The following is a 26870-nucleotide window of genomic DNA, read 5'->3' as shown; positions in this document are numbered from 1 at the left end:
TCCAAGGTGAAAAAATATGGCAGTAATAGTCTGAAATTCAAAAGCACCAGCAGGAAAATTTGAAGATAAATAACTGTGATTTTGACTGATTGGATGTAAATGAAGGTATGTGCCACATTTCATTTCTTCAGTTTGTTTTATTAGAGCTTGAGGAAGCAATAATTGATGTTGATAGCTACAGCATCCTTCTGGGGGGTATTATGTACTATGCTTTCACAGATTTTTTTTTAAATAGAGGATAAACTACTGTCATCACTTCATAAAATAATCACTACCCAAACTCCTCTTCTTCTTCAAGCAGTGAAGTACTCATCGATAGAATATGATAAGGAGAGATGATATGTGATAAAAACAAATATCACTTCCTGAATGCCACTTATATTATTGGGAATAGGCAATAGTGAGTCAGTCCAGCTAATTAGTTATAATTGTATACATGACCTTCCAGCTTGAGGTGGTGGCAGCTTCTTGCTGTGGTTAATCATTGTATTACTTTATAGTCCCTTTTTTGTTTCTTAATCCTTATATCACCTGTTAAAAAAAATCCTATTTCATTTCCATATTCCTGTTACCTTGGTTGTGCTCTGAACAGTGGGAATGAGGTTTATCTTATTGACAGAGACAAAAAGTAGGAAACACTTGAAAAGGTGGAGTATAAAGCTGAAGTCCAAGGGCTGTAGCTTGTAGACTGATAATATATATTCGTCTCTCTGACCTATGAATTGTCATTTTCTTTCTCAGCCATATCTCTAAGCCATTGCTCACTTGTAGTAGTTTGGAGAACCTGAGGCAGGTAGTCCCTCAAGGTGGTTCTCTTGTTAGGGACCCTTGGTTCTGTTCAATCTTTTAACTCTCAGTCAGCTCGCTTTCCTCCAATATTTACTGGAGGGCTCCTATATTTTTCTGTTAATGCAGTGTGTAGAAAAGAATAAATTCTTAGAAGTTCAATGTGGGAAATAAAATATTCTGTCCAAATGAATTTTGTTCCACCACTTAGCAACATAGATGAAATTCAAACTTATTTAGCCTATGATTTTGCTTCTCCAACCAAACTACAATATAAATACCTCTGCATACACTTCAGCTAAAATTTTCTCCACAAATACAAACAATGACTTCCATAATGCAATGTTAGATGTGATTAGTGCACTATAAAGCCAAAGAAAAACAATACTTATACGAGCAACACTGTAAAGTTAATACCCCAGATACTGTCAGATCATGAATATGCTATTGAAAGCAATGGAAATGCTCTTTCCATTGCTGCCTTAAAAGACCCCTGAAGAGATGATAGTCTCAGTCCATTCTACAGGTTAATCCTTTGGTAATTCTTGTTAAAGAATGATTCACTGGGCTAGAAAAGAAACTAAAAAGTTTAACCTCAAACAATTTGTCTTCATGCTGAAATAATGATATCATAATCAATGTCTTAAAAATTTATGGTTTTCTGTAACCATTTGCAATGGCAAACACTTTGTAGGTGTTGGAAAATTGATGGTTGAGACAGAAATCGAGGTGTGTATTGTACCTAAGCCACTGGCCCATTTCTCTGGGAGAATTATGACCTAGCAGTTACATTCTTAAAGCATTTATGTTTCACATCAAAGAGCTCAGGTTAAATGAAACTCTGATGACCTAGAATATAGTTTAAGAACACCTTTATATGAATTAGAAATAGGATGTGCAAAGCCCAGCAGAGGCAACTTAGTGAATGCCCAAGCTTTCTTTGGCTCACAGAAGGACTTGGACAGCCAAATATATTAATGCTCTGTGGGCATACATGCATAAAAAGCCTTATGTAAGTGTCAGGTGCCAGGCTAGTGATGATGGTGTATTAAAAATCACCCAATAGGTGGTAACACAAATCCAGGCTCCTTGTAAAATAAGCTTACATGTTTTTTTTGGTGGGAACCAATACTAGGCTGGACAGTTAATGAGCTCCAGAACTGTTTATTGGTTACTGCTGAGCAGCCTGATGAAGTTGTTCAGTCATGCTGAGACGCTGCTTGGGTGGTGATGGGAATCTACTCAACTTCAGTGCCCATTTCCTTCCGTAGTATGGTCAGTGATTTCCATGAAGCCTGGTATTGGTTTGCTTGTTTGTTCTGGGGATCTGTTACATGGAAATTGGTGGGGTTTGCTTGTGCTTTCATTTCCTTATCACATTTTGTTGGTAAGGAAAGAGAGGGAATGCACTGGGTCAGCCTGGTGGCATTAGGTCAGAGATAGATGGGAAAAGACTGTCTTTGTTCAGGGGTCCCAGCCAGCTTGCAGAAGGCTGCCCTGGGAGAATGAAATATAAACAAACTTAGCAAGTGCAGGGAAAGGAAGCAGCACTTCCTCTGGGCAATTCTCAGAACTATTTCAAAGCTGTTTACTTCCTATTTTGAAGCCTAGAGCAACATGAAAGAGGTCTCTAGACAGCCTTTCATTGGCCTTGTCCTGAGCTTGTTTACCTACTCTTTCTGCCAGGAAGCAATTGTGATAAGGGCCCTGGCCCTGTCTGGAAATTTTTTCTATTTTCTTTGTGGCTTTAGATTGATCATATTGTGCACAGAGGGTTCTTACTATTAGATTGATTTATTAAAAGTTTCAAAGAATCTCTTAGAGATTCTTAGAAATTCTTAGAGAATTTTTTTTCTTTTGTCTCAGGAGAAAGACATTAATTTCACCTTTAAGTAAGGACATTTTCGGAGTTTTCAGTTCAGTAACCAAAGAGAATAGAGTGGTTTTATATGTAGGGAATCAATGCATGCACATCTGGACCTATTATAAACATGAATACTTGACATCTAATTTATTAGCCTAGGGTGAATTTGCTTTTTCTCTGCTGGGATGGTAGAAGGTGAAATGCTTCATAAAGAAAATGCTGTTTCAGAGAAGTCATTTTGGGGCTTCAAGGATTATGCAACAGTTTTCTATTACTGTATTATTCTTTAGGGGATCACTTCTTCACCTTGAAACAACTCTTCCTACTGGAGGCCTTCCTTTGCAAAGACACTGAGCTCCACCATGATTATTTTGAGTTTTTGGGTTGGTACTGGATTGGGTCTGCATTTGGACTCTGCCTCCTTTGGCTGAGGAATTTGATTTGTTTGGCCCCACTTCAAATATGGTCATCACTTTGATTATTTAGGTAGTTATTATTTCTACAAAAATGTGAAATAATAACCACAACTTTATGAATTGAAAACAGCTTTTCTTATTACATTTTTTACTCAGTGGACAATGGCAACTTCCACATGTAAGAGATAATCAACACTAACATCTTCATTTATCTTCATGCTTTTTTCACCAAAACTGACATAATGAGAAATTAGAATCATCTTATTTCTCTGTGATTTGAGACAACATAGAGCCAACAGGTGCTGTTCAAATAAAAAAACGGGGGGTACACATTCTTTCCTGCAGAATGCTTAGAGAGAAGGTTGGTGGTGTACAGCAGCTGCTATCCCTCCTCATATTATTTTTCCTTTATACTTTGACTAATAACAGGAACAAGGAGACTAGAATACTGACCAGAATAGTTTCTAAATTAAAAAAAAAAAAGACAATGTGAGCTTCTCCCAACCCCAGCTTTGTTTTCTAGAAAATACCATTTTGAGGAATCATCAGATAAGGCTGGGAAACATCTGATTAAACAAACAAATAAATTGGGCATGAGGAATGGTTATACAAGGGCAATGTGGTAATAGCTTGTGAGATTCATTTATGAAGTCATTTATTCAGTATGACCAAATGGCATTTTGGGGCCACAAATACCAGTTCAAAATATTACTGCTATTTTGTTTTTAACTTCATAATAGTTCATAACAAAGTGGAAAGCAATAGTAGGTTTTTCAGAAGACTAATTTTTAAAGAATTGTGATTATTTTTTATTAATGTGGCTTAAATTCCTTTTCTTCTATGAAATGATGTTTTATGTTCTTACTTGACACTAAATAGTAAGAAAATCATAGCCCTTGTCACTCCCCACAATTTCTGTTGAAGTGTAAATACAATTCTGCAATGACATCATATTTTGATATGTGATATTATCATATTATGGTGCATAGGTAAAATACTTCATGATAAGGCTAAAGAATCAACATGGAACAAAAGAACCAAGATAACTAGGTTCTCACTGTGGCTATGTTTCTAATCTATTGGTGTAACTTCTCTGCACCTCTATTTCCTCACTTGTGAAATGACAAAGCTGGATTAGGTCAGTGTTTCTGTTCAGAGTCTGTTTGCAATCAGATTAAAAATGTAGATGGATTGTTAAAATACAAATTCCTGGACCCTCCTTACTCCTTTTGAATGAAAATTTTATAGTGGGACCCTAAAATGTGCATTTACAATACTGTCTACCTCTTAGTAATTCTTACATAAGCAAAAGTTTGAAATGTATACTATTGGACTATATGTTTCGTTTCTATCATTTAACCTTCTAATCTTTAGGGTGATGCTTCATCAAAAGTCAAAAACTCTTCTGTGAGTATGGATAAAGGCTATTCAAGGGTATTTTGCCCCATTAAACTGTTCAGAGATAAAAATATTTGGAATCTAATTATCTTTAGTACTTTAGGTTAAGAAAACTACCTCATAGAGATAAATTAAAAAACAATGCCCTTGGAGGGGTAAAAAGAACTTCACAAGGTTTTGAAACCACAAATGTACTACATTCCCTTATAGTCAGCTTCAAAATAAACCCATGAAGGTCCTCACTTCCTCTTTTTGGGCAAAGGTCCAATATGTGCTGACACTCACGTTGCAGGGTGATTCAGCTCTTTGAAAGACTTTGGTTCAGTGCTGATGAGGATTCACTTCTTCCCTGACTCCTTCAGACTAAACATTTCAGTTATAAGCCACATAAAACTATTTGGTAGGGACTGTAGCTAGGGAATGTCAGTTCACAATTTCACACCTCATAAAGCCTTATTTTAGAGGCTGTGGAGCTTGGTGTTTTTTGGGTTTTTTTTTTTTTTGGTCTTCAGCAAGCACCTGGATGTGGATTTTCCCCTTTCTAGCTGACACAACAAAACAAGGTTCAATTAAATTCTCCCCTTTAAACATTTTATGATCTTTGCCTCATTTTGTTTGGACTTAATTGGGCCAGCTAGGATCATTGTAGACACAAAGCAGCTGGCGGAGCTTTGGTGCAGCTAGATGAATTTGAAGTTCATGTTTTCTTTCTTCAGCATTTACAGAAGCTGTTCTCAAACAGGACAATGGGCTACCTAGAAGACATTTGCCAACTAATGAACACATATCTTTGTCACAATTGGTGTAGTGCTATTGGCATGTAGTGAGTAGAAGCCACAAATCCCTTCTATAGTGTTCCTTCTGTCTTATAATAGACCCCTCCACAATGCAGTATCAAATTTTTGCTGGAAAGTTTTTGATTTTTTAATAAAGTATTCAATTAATATTGAACTGGGAGATAGAAGACTTGGATTTTTCTTCTAGTCCTTCTGTAAATAAAGTTATTTCCTTATGAGAATCTTAGAGCCTTAGCTCCTTCTCTATTAAATAAAGATAAGAAATATGACCTGTGTATATTACTTAGAGATTGTTTGAAATGTAACATTGAAAGTTGGAAGCCATCTGGCTATAAACGTTGGTGTGTGTACATCACTGTAGTATGATCTCCTTAACTCTTTTGGGAAGATACCACAAAGGAAAATAGCTGAGTAAAATAGAATTTTTAGTTTTAGTTTTTTGAGAAATCTCCATACTTATTTCCATAAATACGTAAATATTCAACATTGCTGGCCATTAGAGAAATGCAAATTAAAACAACACTAAGATTTCACCTCACTCCAGAAAGAATGGAAGTCATCAAGAAATCAAATACTAAATGCTGGTGAAGCAGGTGAAAAAGGAACACTCCTACATTGTTGGCAGAATGTAAACTAGTGTGACCACTATGTAAATGAACGTAAACTGGTTACAACAATTATGGAAATCAGTATGGAGATTCTTTTTTTTTTTTCTCATTGAGTTTATTGGTACATTTTAGGTATACAGTGCAGTTACATTCATCACTGGGATCTTGTACCTTTACATGACAGGTCTTGGTTCTCATTTTTCCCCCCGTACCCCTGCCCTGACTTCACCCCTTCCTCCCCTCCCCATTTACAAACACTTTATTTCCATTTTTTCATTCTCTCATTTTTTTTCCTTTTCCCTTATTACCTTTCCCCTACCCTTCTCATTTCCCCTATACCTTTAGCCCTTTTCTTCCTATTTCACATTGTCATTTATGGAGATTCTTTAAAAAAACTACAAATAGAAATTCCATTTGAACTAACTATTCCCTTACAAGGTATCTTCCCAAAAGAGTTAAAAATATATTACAGCGATAAATGCATACTCTTTTAGCAGTGCAATTCACAATAGCTAAATCTTGGAAGTTGCCTATGTGTCCATCAACAGACGAATAGATAAAGAAAATATGGCATTTATACATAATGGAATACTACTCTGCTATAAATAAGGATAAATTTGAGTAATTTGTAGGACAATGGCTATAGCTTGAAAACATAATGTTAAGTGAAATAAATTAGACACGCATGCTTAAATACTGTATGGTTTCTTTCATATGAGGAATCCAAAATATAAATAAAGTGCAAAACAAAAGATAGACAAAATAAAACAGTGAGAGAGATCTTTTGCAAATGGAAAACGGACCAAGAGATGGAGGAAAGAGGGAAGTGGGGAGAAGAAAGGGATGTAAAAAAATAATTAAAAGAATTAAGTAACTGTACTGTATACCTAAAATGTACCAATAAACTCAATAAAAAAAGAATTAAGTTGCGTCATGTACATGTAATAAATACCCACAATGAAAGCAATCATTATGTGTCAGAAGCATGGACTAATAAATAAAGAGAAGAAAAAGGAAGGCGCAGAGGAGCAGGAGGAAGAGGAGGAAAAGTCTTCTTAGGAGAAGGAGAAAGTGAGGGAAGTCACCAGAATATTCATGCACAGAGGAAAGTGCAAGTGAGGAAAGAGAGAGAAAGAACCAACAAGCTAAAGAGAGCTCAGGGCTCAGAAAAAACCAACCTTGCTAATACTTTGTTTTTGAACTTCTAGTCTTCAAAGTATGAAAAAATAAATTTCTGTTGCTGAAACTATCTAATTTATTAAGTGGTCCTACTGAACTAATACACAGAGTAAACACACTAGTAGTACATGGTTTCGCTTTCTCATCATATAGGCATGACTAGATTTCCTCACACCTCTTCCCCTCATCCATAATTCTCCACCATTGGCACTGGAAATAATACCTAGAAACTCTGCAGTTTCAAACTTTCCAGGGACTGGTGCTGCATGTCTCCCCAGCCTCTCCATGACCTCCTGAGAAGACAAGCTGAGTGAAGAGGGATTACTGATTATTATTATTTTTAACTTTCTGTTTAGAGAAATCCTGCTGAAATGTGTGCAAAAGAGAGATCTGGTACATCACTGTAATCCATTTCAACCTTCAGAATGCAAAATATGCTCCTGAATCTAATTAGATATGAGATCAAAGAAAAGAATTTCCTTTTCCAAATTGACTGTGGGAGTTTTGGATATTTATGAGAGTGAACCAGCTCAGCTGACAGGACCAACCTACAGGCTCAAATTGTAATTTACAGTTAGGGGGAGAAGTAGCTTTAGAAATCTGAAGAGGTGGCTATTCTGCATACTATCTCTTCTTGGCTGTGGTTGGCTAGCTGCTTCCAACCCATGCTGTACATCTGCACTGATTTATACAAAAAATTCCATAGCCTGAATAACATAATGTGACTGTCTTCTCTCACAACCCTTGGGGAGTGGGACTAGATGAAGAAAAACCCACCCACTACAGTGGCCCATTGAGGAATTTGGCATATGTTCATTCAAGGTGAAGAGGAGAAAGTACTGTTTAATTTGAAATAGCTAGTTTAGGAGCAGAAGAAACAGCTGCAGGGGGAAACATTTTCTATAAAGGTCATCCTAGGGTAAATGTTACTGGAAATGTAGCATAAAGAAGAAAAGCCTGAATAGAACAGGGAGGTCTGACATTAATCTCATCCTATTGCACAGGAATACAACAATTGTACAAGTCCCAATGATTGTGTGGCACAACTTCTGCTTAAGAAATACAGCCTATGGAAAATAAAGCGCCCACATTGGCCACTTAAATGCATTACAGTTATTGTGATGCAGTTAATCTTCCCGATGAGTCCTTGAAGCTTATTGTCTTAGGTAGATCTCTCACTAATCAAGCCATCAAATGAAGATGTATATGGCCAACAGTTTGATTTCAGTCTGTGAAATCAACTAAATGTTACTCCAAGAAACTGTGAGGTTTTGTTGTCTTATACCACTGAGTTTGTATCCACAGAGACTGATAAATTTTTGTAATTCATTAGGCACTAATAGAAAACTAATGCGCTGGAGCTATCGTTACCTGTTTTATAATAGGTAAACCACGGGGCATCAAAGTAGTCTAACGTCTAAGATAGTAAAATCAACAAGTGATAGAACTTGATTCTGGTTTCTTGTTCTTGTTTATATTTAACTATTGTGTTGCATAAAGCTCTTGCCACCTGCCTTATTTTTGTTTCTTTCTCCTTGAAAATTGCTGTGGTTTGACTAGACATAGGACACCTCATCTGGGATAGTTGATCTGAAAAGTCATTTTGAAAATAGAAGTTCTAGTTGCTTGGCCTCTAGCCAGCTCCCCACTCTGTAACAACTGCCTTTTTTTCATAGGTGGGCAATCCTAGACTCATTCCCAGAGGGTTTTTTTAAAAACATTTTTCTTTAAAAAAAAAAAAAAAACTAGTTTTTTAATTATAGCCTTGTGGTTAAGGAAAAGTGACATTTACTGGGGAAGTAACTTGCTATGGCCCTAGGTATTCTGCCAACTGCAATGAAAAGGGAGCTTTTAAACGTCATTTGTACATTAAGAAAGATTTGAAAAGACACTGAAGAATACCTAGCTGGCATTGTTAAAATCTGTAATCAAGCATATCAGGTTGAAATTTAATCTGTTCTTTTACAAGTGAAAATAATATGTTTTGTGCCAAGTCTGAACTAAACTGTTTAAAAATGACACTTTACTTAAGGGGATTCATGGAGACATGCCAGATCTACAAAGATATAAAGCATAGATCTGAAGAAGATGGAGAAATCTTCATTGCCTAAAGAATCTATTTTGGGAGGGATAATATAATAATAAGGCAGTATTCTACAAAGTAAGAGAACTTAACATAAATGAGTTCTCTTAAACTTTCTGACAGCCCCAACAGAACTTTTTCTGTTTCAAATAAAAGATGTCTGAAGTTCACATAATAATAACTGTCCATATATCAGGAGATAACCAGGTAAATAGTCCGAGTTTAACCATTAATGCTGTTGAGATAAGCTGAGTTGCCACTGTTGCTAGTTTGATCTAATCTAGAAGGAAGGCTGGAGGAAGGTTATTAACTCTTAAGGCCAACACTGACAGTAATAAAACTGCAATGCACTTTAGCCTCTGCCACTAGTTTCACCAATGCTTTTCAGTGCATTATCATTATGCATTCTTATTCCATTTTTGTCATCCATTATTTGCGTGTAAAATGCACTTGAGAATCCCTCTCCCATTAACTTTAAAATATCCTAGACTGTTTTAGCTCAGCTCATTTATAGCACTTACACTTGCCTTTGAAATGCTGACAAAATACAGATACACCTCCAATTTCCAAGGTTGATAGAACACACTGGCACATTACATTGAAGAGTGCTCTTTATAGGCAAAAATGACAAAAGAGTCTCTGTGTCACTGTAACAAGTTGTTTTCATTGTAAGTGATAAATCTGGGCCAAATTATCTAGTGCAAGATGTTTGATCAGGAGTCAGGGTGCTATGGAATGGATTTGCTTAAATGTATGTTTTCAGAAATAGAACAGAAAATACAAGAAAAGTGAAGTAATGTCTACTTGATTTTAAAACGTAAATTTTTTTAAAACACACTAAGATTTGGATACCTTTAAAATTCAAATTGATATTTTTATATCGGTGTGGAATAGGACCTGCATCTTACATTATCCCTGGTGGTCACAGAAAGTTCTATTGAAAGTGATATTACTGGGAAGCGGGGAAGGGGAGAAGAGAGGGCTGAGGAATAAGAAAAAATAAGAAACAAGATGAGTCATGTAAAGGTACCAGATCCCAATGATGAATATAACTGTACTGTATACCTAAAATGTGCCAATAACTTAATAAAAATAGTAAAAAAGAAAGTGATATTACCTATTCAGGAATGCTGTGATGAATTTAGGAGAAAATACACAGAACAATACCTAAAATGATGCATAGGGACTTTTCAACTGATAGTAAATAGTAATAAGATTCAATAAAAAATATCACGATTGAGTATACATAGAATGACTTAATAGGGATATAAACATGAAAAATGCTTATAAATGTGTAAGATTGGAGTTTTCTATGCTGTGGTTATATTTCTTTATTTTGAAAAAAAATTGTTTAAGAGAGTTCTTGTCATCATCAGTCTTGAGATGAAATCTTTTTATATAGAAGCTAATAGAGAAAAATGTTGCCTAATTGAAGAACTCTGCAGCACGATTAATTTGACCATACGCAATTAACCTTTAATCAAAATACTGTATGTGGCAGTCTTTTCACAGAGATCTCCCCTGGGCTTCACATATCTGATTTAGCAGTTTAGTGTAACTGCCATGCATGGTGATAGTGCTGTTTTATCATGCACATCCTGATCAGAAGAAAGGACAGGGAAAAAGTCCTCTTCCCATAATGGTTCCATCTGCAGCTTCTAGCCAACAACCTGCTTGGGGCTCTGGAATACGTAGAAACAAATTAGCTGAAAAACAAAATGAATAGCACATTAGTTGTAAAGATATTAACCAAAGCCCACTTCTATTCCAACAGCTGCAGCTATACTGTAGTTGGTAAATAGGTCACAGGCCAGTACTATTGGTTTGCCTAAGTCACAATAAAATGAAACAATTTTAATTATTTTATCCATCACTTTTGCTATATAGTATGATATCCTCTCTTCACATTTTCTTCTGAAGGAAAGATAACATTTGTCACACATTTGGAAATTGCCAAATAGCGTTGACGAAGGGCATTTCAGGTGCTTGGGTCCATTGTCCAGAACTCACTGCTATCTTCTTGGCTCTGGGGAAAAAGAAAATAAAGGATCAAAAATGATGGTGAATAAGCCAGATGCCTTAGTTTAAGCAGTGTTAAGAAGCATGGCTAAAGCAAAGAGGAAATCTTCCTTAAGGAAATTGGATCGATTCCTTGAAGACATAAAAGGTAAAATTGTTCTGGAGAAATCTGAAACATTTGGTGACAGTTTGCTGCACACAGTTCAGTCACAAATATTAGTCATATTGTTGAGAGCACCAGTGTAGGGCAGAAGGGGGCACCAACACTAGAGTGAGAGAGGGAGCATCTCTTAGGACCTTTCCTGAGAAAGCAAGGGAGTTTGTCTTCCACAAGTCTGGCCCCATAATTGTCTTTTAAAACCTCTTCCTCATTCTAGTTGCTTTTCTCCTTTTTCTTTCCAAAGGCTTAAGGTGTTTTAAGTACTAGTTTTCAAATTGTTAAAAGCAACTTTTCATACTTTCCTTCTGTAGTTTAAAGTTCTCTAATCAAAGGAGGAAAATATATATTCTAGATAATAGTCCTTTGTCTGAGGAGCAGCTGGTAAAAAATTTTTCCAACACTGTACATTGTCTTTTAGTTCTGTTGATGGTTTCTTTTGCACTGTAGAAGCTTTTTAATAAGATGAGATCCCAATTGTTGTTTCTTTCTGCAGGTTCCCGTGCTACTGAGGATTTGTTCATGAAGTCATTTCCTATGCTAATGTCTTTGAGAGTTCTGCCTAACTTATCTTCCAGCAAATTTAGTGACTCTTTTTTAATATTTAGATCCTTAATCCACCCTGGATTTTAATTTAGTGCATGGTGAAAGATAAGGGGCTATTTTTAATCTTAGGTAGGTTGAAATCCAGTTTTTCTAGCACCATTTATTAAAGGGACTATCTTTCCTACAGTGAGGATAGTTGGCTCCTTTGTCAAAGCTGAGGGAGCTAAGTACATCTGGAGTTGTTTCTGTATCTTCCAATCTATTTCATGGATCCTCAGGTCTGTTTCTTTGCCACTACCATGCTCTTTTTATCATAGTGGCTTTGTAGTATACTTTTGAACTGGGAATTGTTATACCCACTGCAATGTCTCTGTTGCCTAGGATGGCATTTGCTATTCTAGGTCTCTTCTGATTCCAAATGAATTTTTGGATTATTTTTTCTAGATCTATGAAATACACTGTTGGAATTTCAATCAACATTGCATTGAATCTGTATAGCACTTTTGGTAGTATGGCCATTTTCACTATGTTGATTCTCCTACCCAGGAACAGGAGATACCTTTCCATTTTGTTATATCCTCTTGGATCTCTTTTTTCCGAGTGCTATAGTTTTCAGTGTAGAGGTATTTTGCTTCATTTGTTAGATTGATTCCTAGATACTTCACTTTTTTGGATGCTATTGTGAAAGGAATTGTTTCCCTAATTTCTCTCTCAGTGAGTCTGTTATTTGTATACAAGAAGGCTATTGATTTTTGAGTATTGATTTTTAAGTATCCAGCTACTCTGCTAAAAGTGTCAATTGTCTAGAAGTATTTTGTGGAACTTTTTGGGTCTTCAATGTAGATTATCATATTGTCAGCAAATGATGAGTTTAACTTCTTCCTTTCTTATCTTTATTGCTTTAATTTCTTTCTCTTGTCTAATTGCTGTGGCTAATGTTTCCAGAGCTATATCGAAGATGAGTAGAGATAGTGGGCATCCTTGTCTTGTTCCTGATTTTAATGTGAAGATTTTCAGTTTTTAGCCATTTAATATGATGTTGGATGTTGTTTTTTCATAGATAGCTTTTATTAAGTTGAGATATAGACCATCTATTCCAATTTTTTGCAGAGTTTTTATCATGAATGGGTGTTGAATTTTGTCAAATGCTTTTTATGCATCTATCAAGAGGATCATATGGTTTTTGCCCTTAACTCTGTTAATATAGTGTATTACATTTATTGACTTATGTATGTTGAACCATCCTTACATCCCTGGAATAAATCTGACTTGGTCAGGATGTATGATCTTCTTGATGATCCTCTATATACTGTTTGCTAGTATCTTATTCAGGATTTTTGCATCTATATTCATTAAGGAGATTAGCCTGTAGTTCTCTTTTGTAGTTGAGTCTTTCCCTAGTTTGGGAATCAAAGTGATACTTGCTTCCAGGAATGAATTTGAAAGTACTTCTTTGCTTTCAATTTCATTGAAAAGTTTAAAGAATAGTGGCAGTAGTTCTTCTCTAAATGTCTTGTAAGATTCAACGATGAATGCATGAGGACCTGGGCTTTTCTTTGCTGGTAAACTTTTAATTGCATTTTCAATTTCACTGATTATAACTGGGGTTTTTTTAATTTCTTCATTCTACTTTGGTATTTCATAAGTATCTAGAAATCTGTCCATTTCTTCTGTGTTTTTCATTTTATTAGAGTAGAGGTTCTCAAAGTAGGTATTGACAATCCTCTGGATTTCTGTTGGATCTGTTGTGACTTCACCTTTTTCATTCCTAATTGCATGGATCTAGAATATATAAAGAACTCAAAAAAATTAACCCCCCCAAATATAAAGACCTGATTCAAAAATGGGCATCTGAGAACACAGCATGGTACTGGTAAAGAAACAGACGTGAGGATCAGAGGAACAGACCAGAAGTCACAAAAACAACTCCAGAGGTACTCAGCTGCCTCATCTTTGACAAAGGAGCTGACCATCCTCAGTGGAGGAAAGATAGCCTCTTTAATAAATGGTGTTGGAAAACTGGATCTCAGCCTGCCTAAGATTAAAACTAGACTCTTCTCTTTCACCACGCACTAAATTAAAATCCAAGTGGATTAAAGATCTAAATATTATAACAGAAACACTAAACTTGCTGGATGATAAGTTAGGCAGAACTCTTGAAGACACTGGCATAGGAAAAGACTTTATGAACAAATCCTCAGTAGCATGGGAACTAGCAGAAAGAATCAACAACTGGGATTTCATCTTATTAAAAAGCTTCTGTACTGCAAAAGAAACTGTCAAAAGAACTAAGAGACAACCTACAATGTGGGAAAAAATTTTTACCAGCTGCTCCTCAGAAAAAGGACTATTATCTAGAATATATAAAGAAGTCAAAATAATTAGCCCCCCAAATATAAAGACCCGATTCAAAAATAGGCATCTGAAGGGAACAGACATTTCTCAGACAAAGAAGAAAAAGCAGCAAGTAAATGTATGAAAAAATGTTCCACATCACTGGTCATTTGAGAGATGCAGATGAAAACAACACTGAGATTTCACCTCCCCCCACAAAGAATGGCTGCTATCAAGAAATCACACAATAACAAATGTTGGCAGGGTTGTGAAGAGAAAGGAACCCTTTTCCATTGTTGTTGGGAGCACATACTGGCGCAACCACTATGGAAATCAATATGGAGATAGCTCAAAGAGCTGGAACTAGAGGTTCCATTTGACCCAGCCATCCCTCTTCTGGGTATTTTTCCAAAAGAATTAAAAGAATCATATCACAGTGGTATATACTTTCCCATGTTTATAGCGGCACAGTTTGTAATAGCTGAAACTTGGGAACAGCCCAATTGCCCATCAGTTGGAGACTGGATAAAGAACATGGTTTTTCTATAAAATGGAATATTACTCAGACATAAAGAATGAGAAAATAGATTCATTCATAGGAAAATGGGTACATATTGAGGATATACTCCTAAGTGTAATACATAAGTTACATGTGTATAAATACTGTATAGTTTCTCTGGTGTGAAAAATTATAATGCTACATAAGATTCTAATGGTATAAATGACAGTGTGAAAAAGGAATAAAATGGCTAAAGGTGTAGGGGAAGTGGGAAAGGTAGGAGAAAGGAAATAAGGAAAAGAAAAAAACATGAAAAAATGGAAATAAAGTGTTTAAGTAAATAGGGAAGGAGGAGGGGGTGAAGGGAGGGCAGGGGTAAGGGGAAAAAATGAGAACCAAGACTTTTCATGTGAAGGTACAAGATCCCAATAATGAATGCAATTGTACTATATACCTAAAATGTACCAATAAACTCAATGATAAAAAAAAACCAAAGGAGGAAAGTAGTTGTGTAAAATGAATTCATGCTACAATAACATAATCTCAAGATTTAAAACAAAAGAAAAAGCTTTCTAGAGCTCTTTGTACTAATACTAGGAAAAAACTGTTTAAGGAATTTTCGGCACCTGGGATGACAGTGGCAGAAAGAGAGAGGCAGGCACTTAAACAAAAGGTTAACTGAGTGAATGAAATTGTGCAGCAGCTATCAGTAGTACTGTACTATGGGCGTTGGATTCCAAATCTGTGTCTGCAGTCCTAACAAAAGATTATTATGAATTAGGGTGAATTACAACTTCATTTCATTTCATTTTGGTTGCTTTCTAGAGAAATTTAAGACTGCATGCTCCATGATTTTTTTTCTAGCAGTGTTTTTATATGAGACATCCTAGTAGTCTTTTCTTACCTTTTTAGATTGGTGTTTTTGTATTTTGGGTTTTTTGTTTTTGTTTTTGGCATAAGACTTTGTAGAGCTTAACATTATGCTAAAAGTCAACAGTCTGATCTCTGGGGTCTGCATGTCCTTTGAAGATATGAAAACATATATTAAAGAGGACAGGTTGCAAAGTGTGACTTCTGTACAAGTAGAAAGGATTCTCCTATGGCCATGAGGATTCAGGAAGATGCCTGAACTTCTGCCATAAGGCAGAAGGAGAAACATCCTTCAATAAAACTGTCTCTTTTCTAGCTTTTTCAAATACAGTTAATTCTTGACTTTTCATATATATATATACATATTCTACCTCCTCCAGATCCTCCAGATCTCTTCCAAAGCTCTCTGGTGAGTTCTGTCCCCAAAAATCTGACTCCTTTTGATTGTGTCATCTGGGATCCGTACTCTTTGGCTTCTGGTTTATCTTAGTCATTGGGAATCATTGGTAGGTGATTAGAAAGCAACAAGAGAGAAGCGTGGGACTATTTCTTCTCTGGACTTATCCCAGTCTGGCCACAATTCTGGCAGTTTCTATGCACACTTTTCAAGGCTACAGCTCCTGTCACACAGCCCCTTTTTCACAGTAACAAGTCTCACCAGATGCTGGGAATATTCTCTCTTCTTCAGTCCTTGCAGTGAAGTCCTACTTCCTACTGGTAGTCCCTGAGTATTTTACTCTCTTGTTGGTAGCTTTAGTGTTGTACTTAAATCAATTATTTTCAGTCAAACTCTTTAGATATGACACCTGTTTTCTGCCAGGACCCAAAAAGAGATATCCAGGTTCTTGGAAAAACCTGATAATCTCTCTGACCTTTTCTTTCCTTCATTTCTAAAGCTGTTTAATAACTTTATTGTCTGCCATGAAGGGTTATAAGGAGGACCAGTAAGCCATTTGAACTTATAAATGTCATAAAAATGTAAACTAAGAATAGCAAATTATCTGCTAATATTGAATCTCAAACCAGTTTTCCTCAGATACTTGATATCTGTTTCATATCATTCTCCTCCCATGAGGAATTGATATAAGTTTTAGGAATGCAAGCTTGACTTGACTAAACACAAATAGAAGCAGGAAGGGGAACTCTTTATTTCATACATTCCAAAGATAAATATAAACTATCCTTAGATTTACTGTCTTAGAAGTCTCTCACATCATAAATATGTAGTTCAAACTTGAGAATGCAATATAGATCACAACATACCTTTGGTCCTGCCTTGCATATTTACTTCTCCTTAGTACATCTTATGAATGACTCACATCTCTGAGATTGTAAAGCTTCTTTGTAATGTTCCTTAACACAAGGATAATGTCCTGTATATTTTTTTCATTTTATGACATAGTGACTCATATACTATCAAATATATATTTGATAGAGTAGACACTTGGAAAGTAGATAGCTAGGTGTTCAGTCCACATTTCTTGATATTGAGACTCCCCAAGCCTGATAATGAACACTCATTGATTTTGTGCATGAGTATTCACTCTTCATTAGCATGATCCTGTCTTTGCCTGCGTGGAAAATATTTGCTTAACAAATAAAGACTATCAACACCTGTTGTGTTTTGTGTGTGCATTTGATTGCATGACTTGGCATGTGCAGGACTCAGAATTCAAGAGGAGGAAGTCTTTTTTCCTGTTCCCATCCTACTAGGCTGGAGCCTAGTAAAATGATCTTACAAACAAAATAAACATTGATGATGAAAATAACTAGTACTTTGCATCCAGTCTTCCAAAAAAAATGATGAATAAAAGTGGTACTATTTCTGAGGACCAATTAAATCCTAAATCAGATGTTCATGGAAACATTTGAATTTTCAAGATAATAGGCTTAGGCATTGTGACTGTAGATTTACCCTCTGAACTACCTCTAGAAAGTGCACACAGACAATGGTACAAGAGGTATTTGGCTCACTAATCCTTCCTTTCTTTGTTTTCTTATTTCTGGTAGGCATGGTGCACTCCAGAGAAACCTCACTACTTTTTGTTCCCACATTTTCACTCCTTCTAAAATAAAGGAGAGAAAAAATAACTTAGGCAGTCAGGGACTGTGCTAAAGGCCCTTGGTTGACCCAGACAGATTCTACAAATTTCTCTCAGGGAGAGGCTATGTAAAAACAAAATCGACAGCCTAATTGCAGGGACAGTATAAAAGTCCCTTAGTTTGCTAAAATCCCACAGTAAGTAAAGAAAGTAAAAAAATGTTTAGGCCCTAAAATAACCTTGGTAATTTGAATAAGTGGCCAGAAATAGAATATTGTAGAGATATATGTGTGTGTGCATGGTATAAAGATAGAAGAATGTAGCAGCGAGGTCAGAGTGGATTAGCACTGACAGAGTAACTGCAGTGAGGCTGGGAAGTTCCAAGAGGAAAGATAATATTTGAGCTTGTTAAATTTCTAAATTGATTAAAACATGCAATAATGCTGAAGAATGGAAAAATGAAAATGGAAGAGCCATCAAGGATCATTTCTTGGCTAAAATGGGCCAAAACCTCACCCACAGTGGGCTGTGTTGGTAGAAGACAAAACAGTAGGATGCTGAAAAGTTACACATTGTCTCATGGGAGGATTTATACATATAAGTGAAGCAAACTGCTCTGATAGAATTCCCAGTAAAAATTACGGAGAAGATATAACAAAGTTTCTTTCTCACATCCCCTCCTACTACATAGACCCAGGGCAGAGAGTCATTTCTGATACTCAGTGGTGATAAGGCAAGGGAAGCAGTCATTCCTGGTTTCATGAATGGAGAAGATGGAAGGAGTCTTATCTTTGTCGCGATAACAATGCCATTGACTCGGTGGCTAAATCAACAGTTCTAAAGTGTGGGAAAAGTTCTAGCAAACAAGTTTCTTTCTGAAGCCCCTTTTCTTGGCTTGTATGTGACTATCATCTCACTGTGTGTTTATATGACCTTTTGCATATCCTCAGAGAGGGAGGAGCTTACATTTCTTCCTCTTATATAAGGACACTAATCCTATCATGGAGTTCTCATCTTCACAATCTTATCAAACCTAATCATTTCTCAAAGGCCTCACCTCCAGTTATCATCATATTCTTAGGGCTGCAACATTAGCATGAACATGCAGCCCATAACCAAGGCCATGTCTCTTCTATAGAAGGAAACTCATGACTATTTTCTTTATATTAATTTTACTGGTACAATTTAGGTATAAAATATAATGACATTCATCACTGGAAATTTGCACCTTTACAAAATCTATCTTGGTTCTCATTTTCCTCCCATTCCCCTGCCCCTTCAACCTCTCTCTCTATCCCTCCCTTTCTATAAAGACTTTGTTTCAGTTTTTCATTTTCTCATATTAATTCCATTCCCTTATTTCCTTTCCCCAACCCCTCCAACTTCCCCTTCCCCTTTGTCCATTTTCTTCCTATTTCACATTATTTATTATACCTTTTAGTCTTTATTTACACTTTCAGTTTCTCACACTAGAGAAACTATTTGGTATTTACACATGTGTGTCCTATTTATGTCACTTAAGAGTGCAGCCTCAATATGCATCCATTTAACTATAAATGTCTCTAGGTTCCCATTTTTGTGGCTGAGTAGTACTCTATTTTATATTTTAGAAAACCATATTTTCTTTATCCAGTCTCCAGTTGATGGGCAATTAGGCTGCTTCCAAGTTTTAGCATAACAAATTGTGCTGCTATGAACATGGATGCACATATATCACTGTGGTATGATTCTTTTAATTCTTCAGGGCAGACAACCAGCAGGGGAATAGCTGGGTCAAGTGGGAATTCCAATCCTAGTTCTTTGAGATATCTCCATATTGATATCCACAGTGGTTGCACCAGTCTACACTCCTACAAGCAGTGCAGCAGTGTTCCTCTTTCCCCACAGCATTTGTTATTGGTTGATTTCATCAAAATAGCCATTCTTTCTGGAGTGAGGTGGAGTCCCAGCCTTGTTTTCATTTGTGTCTCTTGAAGGACCAGGGAAGCTGAACATTTTTTCGGATGCTTATTTGCTATTTCTACTTCTTTGTCTGAGAAATGTCTGTTCATTTCAGATGCCCATTTTTGGATTCAGCCTTTAAGTTTGGGAGGTCTGATTTGTTTAGAAGTTTGTCATATATTCTAGATAATAAACCTTTGTCTTAGGAAGAGCTGGTGAAATTTTTCCAACACTGTGGGCTGTCTCTTCATACTGTTGGTGGTTTCTCCTGCAGTACAAAAGATTTTTAATAAGAAGCAATCCCACTTGTTGATTGTGCTAGTTCATGTGCAACTGAGATTTTGTTCATAAAATCTTTTTTTACCCCAGTGTCTTCAAGAGTTCTACTTAAACTCTCATCCAGCTGGTTTAGTGTTTTTGTTTTAATATTTAGATCTTTGATCCATTTCAATTTTATTTTAGTGCATAGTGAGAGATATAGGTCTAGTTTTAATCTTTGGCAAGTTGAAATCCAGTTTTTCCAGCACCATTTATTAAAGAGGCTATCTTTCTTGCAGTGAGGTTGTTTGGCTCCCTTTTGTCAAAGATGAGGTGGTGGCTGAGTGTGTCTGGAGTTGTTTCTGCATCTTCTAATCTGTTCCACTGGTCCTCGGGTCTGTTTCTTTGCTGGTACTGTTTTTAATCACAGCAGCTTTATAGTATATTTTAGGTTGGGGATTTTGATACCCCCTAACTTCTCTTTATTGCACAGAATTTTTCTTGCTGTACTAGGTCTCTTGTTCCAAATAAATGTTTGGATTGTTTTCTCAAGGTCTATGAAGTATGCTGCAGGAATTTCAATGAGGATTGCATTGAATTTATATAGCAACTTTGGAAGTATGGCCATTTCACTAGGTTGATTCTTCTTACCCAGGAGCAAGGGATCTCTTTCCATTTTCTGATATCCTCTTCAGTCCCTTTTCAGAGTTCTATAATTTTCAGAGTAAAGATCTTTGATTTCTTTTGTTAGGTTGATTCCCAGGTATTTCAACTTTTTGGATTCTATTGTGAAAGGAATTGATTGCCCCATTTCTCTCTCAGTGAGTCTGTTGTTTATATACAGGAAAGCTGGTGATTTATGTGTGTTGACCTTGTATCCAGCTACTTTGCTGAATTTCATTATTAGGTCTAGAAGACTTTTGGTGCAGTTCTTGGGGTCTTCTAATTAGAGTATAATGTCATCCTTAAATAATGACAATTTAATGTCTTCATTTCCTATCTTTATTCCTTTTATTTTTTTTCCTCTTGTCTAATTGCTGTGGCTAATGTTTCTAGAAGTATAGTGAACAGGAGTGGTGATAGTGGACATCCTTGTTGTGTTCCTGATTTTAGTGTGAAGGATTTCAGTTTTTGACCATTTAGTATGATATTAGCTGTTGGTTTTCATAGATGGCTTTTATCAGATTCAGGTAAAGCATGTCTACACCATTTTTGTAGGGTTTATAATAAATGAGTTTTGGATTTTGTTGAATGCTTTTTCTGCATCTACTGAGATGATCATATGATTTCTGTCCTTGGCTCTATTAATACAGTGTATTTCATTTATTGACTTGTTTATGTTGAACCATCGCTGCATTCCTGGGCTGAATCTCCACTTGGTCAGGGCATATAATCTTCTTGATGATCTTCTGCATTCTACTTGGCAATATCTTATTAAGGATTTTTACATCTATGTTCAATAGTGAGATTGGCCTATAGTTCTCTTTTTCAGTTAGGTCTTTCTCTGCTTTTGGGATCTAGGTGATGCTTGCTTCAAGGATTGAATTGGGAGTATTACTTCCCTTTCAATTTCATTGAAGAGTTTAAACAGTAGAGGCAGTAGCTCTTCTGTAAATGTCCTGTAGAAGTCAGCAGTGAAGCCATAAGTACTGGGGCTTTTCTTAGTTGGTAAGTTTTTAATTAAATTTTCAACTTCATTGGTTGGTATTGCATTTTTTATATATTTTAGGTCACCTTCCTTCAACACTGGTAATCATATGTATCTAGGAATCTGTCCATTTCTTTTGTATTTTCCATCTTATTGGTATATAGGTTAAAAGTAGGTATTGATCCTCTGGATTTCTGCTGGGTCTGTTGTAATTTCACCCTTTTCATTACTAATTGCATGGATTTGGGTCTTTTAGTTCCTTTATTTTATATGGTTGGCTAAGGGTCTCTCTCTCTCTCTGTCTTTTTACTTTTTTGAAGTACCAATTCATGGCTTTATTAATTTTTTGTGTGTTGTTCTCTTAATCTCCATTGCATTGATTTCTGCTCTGATCTTTATAATTTCCTCTTTGTATGAGCTTTGGGTTTGTCCTGCTCTTTCTAGAAGCTTGAAGTTCAGCATCAAGTTATTTAATTGAGTTCACTCCATTTTCCTAATACTAACTAATGTTAATTTCCCTCATAAGACTGCTTTCATATTCCAATATGTATTATTGTCACTGTCATTTAATTGTAGAAACAGTTTAATTTCTTCTGTGACCCAGTGGTTATGCAGAAGTTTGTTGTTTAATTTCCATGTGTTTATGAAATTCTTACTCCAATTTCATCACACTATGGTCTGATAATCTATAGGGGATAACCTCAATCCTTTGCACTTTCTTAAGTATTTTCTATGAGTAAGTATGTGGCCTATGTTGGAGAATGAGACATGTGCAACTGAAAAGAATGTGTATTCTGAATTTTTGGTGTGGAACACTCTGTAAACATCTGTTAAGTCCATTTGTTCCTGAGTTTTATTGAGTTCTAACATTTTGTTTTTCATTTTCTGTCTAGTGGATTTGAAATCCATTTGGTCTGTAAAGAGGATAGCTTCTTATGCTTTTTTGTGTGTGTGTGGAGGGGTGTTCCTGAGGCATCGAGTATTGTTTTCCACCCTTTAACTTTCAGTCTATGAGTTTCTTTTTTAATTATGTGTGTTTTTCATATGCAGCATAGTGTTAGATCTTGACTCATTCTGCCTGTCTACTTCTTTTGATTGGTGAATTGAGACCATTAACATTGACAGCTATAACTGATATCTACTGACTTATCCTTGTCATGACTTTTTGTTTTATTGGATTCTCCCCCTTTACATTTAATTTCTTGTCATGCCTGATGAATTCATTCTGTTTGGCTTTCTGGGGTTGTGATCCTCATTGTCTTTTCCTAGGATATTGTTTAAAATTTTTTGGAGTGCTGATTCAGTATTCATGAAGTTCTTAAAGTGCTCTTTGTCATGAAAATATTTTATTTTGCCATTACTTTTGAAAGAACTTTGCAGGATACATCAGTCTGCATTGGAAGTTGTTTTTCTTTAGGGCTTGAAATACATCACTCAAAACTCTTCTTGCCTTGTGGATTTGTGTTGAGAAATTTGCTGTAATTCTGATGGGATTTTCTTTGTATGTGATTTGTTTCTTTTCTCTAACTGCTTGTAGAATTGTATTCTTCTGTTGAGTTTCTGGAATCTTACTATTCTAGGCCTATGTGTAGATGTTTTTTGATCATGGCTATTTTGAGTTCTATATGCCTCACTTACATTTATGTCAAGTTCTTTTCCCTTAGTTGGGAAGTTTTCTGCTATTATTTCTGTAAACGGTTTTTGTTTTTTTGTTTTTTTTTTTACATCATCTGCACTCTCTCCTATTTCTCCACTGACTCTGATCAGTCTTTTATTATTCTCCTTTGCATCATCTAGGAGCTACTGGGTTGATTTCTTGTGGTTCTTTACTATTTTTAAGAAAGTTTTCTTTTCCTGGTCACTAATTGCAATCCTATCTTCTACATCTGAAATTCTGTCCTCATATTGGCTCATTCTTCTGTGTAAACTTTCAATGGAGTTTTCAATCTCCTGGAAATATGTTCACATCATCTGTTTTATGGATTCCATTTGTTTCCTATTTTGGCATTCCACATGTCCTTAGCTCCTCTATGTTTTTATATGTGTCTGCTCTAGATTTATTAATCATGTCTTGCACCTTGGGCACAATCTTTGTTGTTACCAGAGAAAGTATTTCTGATTTTATTTTTTCCAGATTCTTCTTCATTGCCAGTTCAGGGAGTCCAGGCGGTTGAGTATCAGATTGTTCCATTTCATTTCTCTTGTGGTTGCCTTAGGTGATCTGAAAGTCTGGCTTTGAGGCTTGTTTGTGTGTCTTCTCATTTCAACAGATACAGCCTGCTATGTCTTTTTTGAGGCAACTTTTTGCTCATCCAGTGGTCCTCAATTCTCAGCAAGCCTCCAAGCAGCCTTCTCTCTGTTTCTCACCAGTAAATTAATTCTTGGGTTCAGACTGGTGGACTTCTGGATCCCTGAACACATCTTTGTCTGGGTGGCTTTTGGCTGGGATCTGTGTACACTTGGGATGGTATTTAGGTGTGTCTCTGACTAGGGCCCCTATGTAACTATTATCTGGGAGGGCCTTTGGCTGGGGACTGTGCCCCTGAGTCCCTGGTATCTAAGTAGACTTCTGGCTAGGGTCTCTGTGCACTTATCAATAGTATTGGGGTGAGCCTCTGGCTGTTGCTTGTGTGCCTGTGTTCTTTTCTAGATGGGCCCTTGACTTTGGCCTATGTGCCCAAGCCAATGAGGTTGGGGCAGGGCCCTGTCAAAGATCTGCCTGTAGCTGCACCACTCTGGTCTACCCTACTGCTTGCTTGGATCTGCATGCATTTACCTATGGTAAGAGCTGGGCCTCTGGCTCAAATTTATGATTCTTTTGGAGGATTAGGAGACACTTTCATGTGTAAAAAGGTAAAGGTAAAACAACACGAAAGGTAAAGGTAAAGGTAGGACACAACTAGAAAGTAGATCCAGAAAAATATATAGGAAGTTGTAACAGATCTAGAGTATAACTGGCTTGTCATAGGAACTGATTAACTGAGAACTATCCAATCAGACAAAAGAATCAGAATGTGCAAAACAAATATGGAATCTGATTTCTGCATCTAGAATTAAGACAGAATTAATTCCAAAGAAGGAGAAGATTCTAAACTCACTTTAGATGTTTTCATTGCTGGTGAATGAACATTAGGGTTACATTGCAATAGTCTTTTATATATAAGGACAGGAATTACAGGAAAGAGATAACTATAGAATGACTAGAAAGTGACTCAAACACAAAAAGGACAGAGGCGTAGGGTAAAGACCTGAAAAACTGAAAGCAGGCAACTATACTATAATTAGCGAGGAAATGGTGAAAGTTTAACATTCTGGCATGTGATTAGAAGAAGAATGTCTTGACCAATTGAAAAAGTGACTTCAGCAAGGCATGTCCTAAATGACCAGTGAGGTATACTAGGAACAGATCGTGACATAAATCAAGGTGTGACACAAGTAAAGACAGCATAATGATCCTATAGCATATCACTTTTTGTTTGCTTTGTTTTAATTTGATTTGTTTGAGACAGGGTCCTATTCGGTTGCCCACACTGGGTTCATCTTGGGCTCAGTCAGCTCTTCTGGCTCAGCCTCTGGAACAGTTAGGACTATTTGCTACCACACTTAACTTGGGTCTATCACTTTTGAGGTATAGCCTCCCTATAGACAGAAGCAGTCCCTTTCTTTAATACCATTAAAACTCTATTAATTTTTACTATCCATCAGTTTTTAAAAGAAAGTTCCTGAGAAGAAAAGGCAAATAGAAGGGCAGCTGAATTGCAGAGGCCTAATACAGGAAGAGAAAAATTGATATATTTGATGGGTGATGTGTGCCAATTCCTCTTGCAGTATGATGCCCTTGAACATTAAATCAACACACAGGGAACTCCAGAGCAGGTACTCTGGCATGCATATTCAGGGTTTTCCCAAATGTGTATTATTATAATTGTAAGAATAATTTATTTTAAAAATCACTTATTTGAAAAATGCAGTGATAAAGGAATGTGAAACTCTATAAATTTAAGACAATGTGAGCTATAAAGTTTAAACTTGTATTCCCATTGCTGCCTTTATATATGTCATATTTATTGGGATAAATTCCAAAGATAGTTTTTCAGGTCCTTATAAAACATAGCCAAACTCTATATTACTGTTGGACCTGTGGAATGAATCCACATGACACTGTGACCTTGTTCTTTTTTTCCTTTTTTTTTTTTTTTAATTTTATTGGTACATTTTAGGTATAAAGTACAGTTATATTCATCATTGGGATCTTGTACCTTTACATGACAGGTCTTGGTTCTCATTTTTTCCCCTTATCCCTGCCCTCCCTTCACCCCCTCCTCCCCTCCCCATTTACAAATACTTTATTTCTATTTTTTTCATTTTCTCCTATTTTTTTCTTTTCCCTTATTACCTTTCCTCTACACTCTTCACTTTCCCTAAACCTTTAGCCCTTTTCTTCCTATTTCAGATCACTGTGACCTTGTTCTTAATGAATAAAACATATAGTACAGTCTCTCTCTCTCTCTCCCTCTCTCTCTCTCTCTCTCATTTATCTCTGTACATGCTTTTTACCATTCAGTTTTAATCCATTTTTTCTACTTTCTTATTCCCCTTAGTCTCATCTGTCTCTTTTTTGTTTGTCCATGGTACACAGTTCACAGTCCATCTCAGTGACCATAGAACTGTAAGTCTTATCTCTGGACCAGCCAATGTGAATCATAATTTAAACACAGCCAAAGACTGACAAATATTCCCAGAATGTACTGTGTCTGCCAGGGTCTGTTACTTGAGGATAGATGGATTTGGTTCTTATGTGATCATTCTGTATTGGCAGGCATGATTGTCATGAGGCAGAGTGCTAAGAAACCAACAAGGCATTTACTTATTTTCAAGTCAGAAATTCCAGGGCTTTTGTATCTAGAGTGATTAGTTTTGGAATTAAACATAAAACTATTATTAAAATTGTACATTTGAGTTTTATAAGTGCCCTTGGCTAAAACTTTTGGCTACCCCATCAAAGGAAGATTACTGAAAATTTTAGAAATAGATGGTGCCAATGAAATCAGCAGTCTAGACCCAATGAAGATGAGAAGCAAAGTGAGTGCAGTCCTATCAGCACTATTCTGATAGACAGTCTCATCCAATTTCTGACCTTTGCCATGGAAAGTGCCACAGGCAGACCCTGGAGAATTTCAAAACATAAAAATTGCCCAGTCATGCTAGGTGGGCAGGTGTTCAGGATCAATTCTTTTATACTTTTCACAGAAAAATCTTGGCTGTTTTCTGATCAAATATGTTTGAGGGTTAGGAGGTAGACATGCTTTCATGCATGGGTCTGCCAGATGGCAAAAAAAAGTTAGTAAATTTGCTAATTACTAAATTGTGGTGTGTTTGGGAAGGAATGGGATAGGATGCAGAAGGGGTTAGGTGGTATAGATAC

At 36.3% G+C, this 26870-nt stretch overlaps 1 long non-coding RNA gene across 2 annotated transcripts in view; it reads left to right on the top strand.

Annotated features, from left to right (window-relative positions):
* The window catches only part of LOC104850676, a 392307-nt gene that overhangs the window by 173834 nt on the left and 191603 nt on the right, over positions 1-26870 (top strand). For both annotated transcript variants that reach the window (XR_004515225.1, XR_004515224.1), the window contains exon 3: positions 7-105. This is a non-coding gene — a long non-coding RNA (uncharacterized LOC104850676). The remainder of the gene's footprint in view (positions 1-6; positions 106-26870) is intronic.

This window comes from Fukomys damarensis, unplaced genomic scaffold, assembly GCF_012274545.1.
Source record: "Fukomys damarensis isolate Sample0158 unplaced genomic scaffold, DMR_v1.0_HiC HiC_scaffold_1, whole genome shotgun sequence".
Classification (NCBI taxonomy): domain Eukaryota; kingdom Metazoa; phylum Chordata; class Mammalia; order Rodentia; family Bathyergidae; genus Fukomys; species Fukomys damarensis.
Note: the sequence above shows the minus strand (reverse complement) of the source record. Positions and strands in the feature narration are given on the sequence as shown.